The sequence below is a fragment of the Sinocyclocheilus rhinocerous genome, unplaced genomic scaffold (genome assembly GCF_001515625.1).
Source record: "Sinocyclocheilus rhinocerous isolate Xijiao unplaced genomic scaffold, SAMN03320098_v1.1 scaffold580, whole genome shotgun sequence".
NCBI classification, from domain to species: Eukaryota; Metazoa; Chordata; class Actinopteri; order Cypriniformes; family Cyprinidae; genus Sinocyclocheilus; species Sinocyclocheilus rhinocerous.
The window spans coordinates 1,724,132-1,724,865 of NW_015670982.1; the positions used below are offsets into that span (position 1 = coordinate 1,724,132).

The 734-nt window shown below is 41.6% G+C and overlaps 1 pseudogene; it reads left to right on the forward strand.

Moving 5' to 3' along the window:
- The window catches only part of LOC107734548 (LIM domain only protein 7-like), a 47,175-nt pseudogene extending 46,688 nt beyond the window's left edge, over nt 1–487 (forward strand).
- The last annotated feature ends 247 nt before the right edge of the window (nt 488–734 follow it).

Here is a 734-nt window from a genome sequence, read left to right on the forward strand (position 1 = left end):
GATATCGTCCTCTTTTGGAAGGCCAAACAAAGTAGTTTCGCTTTCACAACGAATCACACAGCGCCTTCACGACATGGCTGCGGCGGCAACAATACTACAGCGAGAATAAAACGTACGCCTTCTTTCTTTGCGTGAACATTTGGGCGGCGTTACGCAAATCTTCCCAGATCGTGACGTAGGTATGTGGGGGCGTGTTAGAATGAGCCGTTTTAGGTAGGTGTGGCTGACTCTTAACTTTTATAAAGAATATCTCTTTGGACAGATCTTCTTTCTGCACCAAGAACTTGTAACACTCCAAAGAGAAAGGAAAAATTGAAATCGCATCATATGACCCCTTTAAGTGAAATATTCCTTTCTCATTGTAATCATCATTATTCACAAATAGATGACTTTCAGAAACATTTGCTTTTAGTTTTTGAGAACAACATGCTAACTAAAAGACTCTGTATGCATTTTTCTCTTAGTCTGTTCCTCCATCTCCAAGTGACCAGAATGCATTGCAACAGATCGTAGAGGAGTGTACCACAGAAGCGGCCTCAGGAATCACAACTATTAGCACAACCTAACCACTGCAGCAGGCTTTATCCACTGCTTACTCTCACTGCTTTGACAATCAATGTATTGAGACTGATATTTCTGTGATTGTTCTCGTAGTATGACCGCAACATAGTGACAAGTTCGAACATGTTATTTTGATCATTGCTGGAATCCCCGAGGTTGTTTCTGTACTGGCT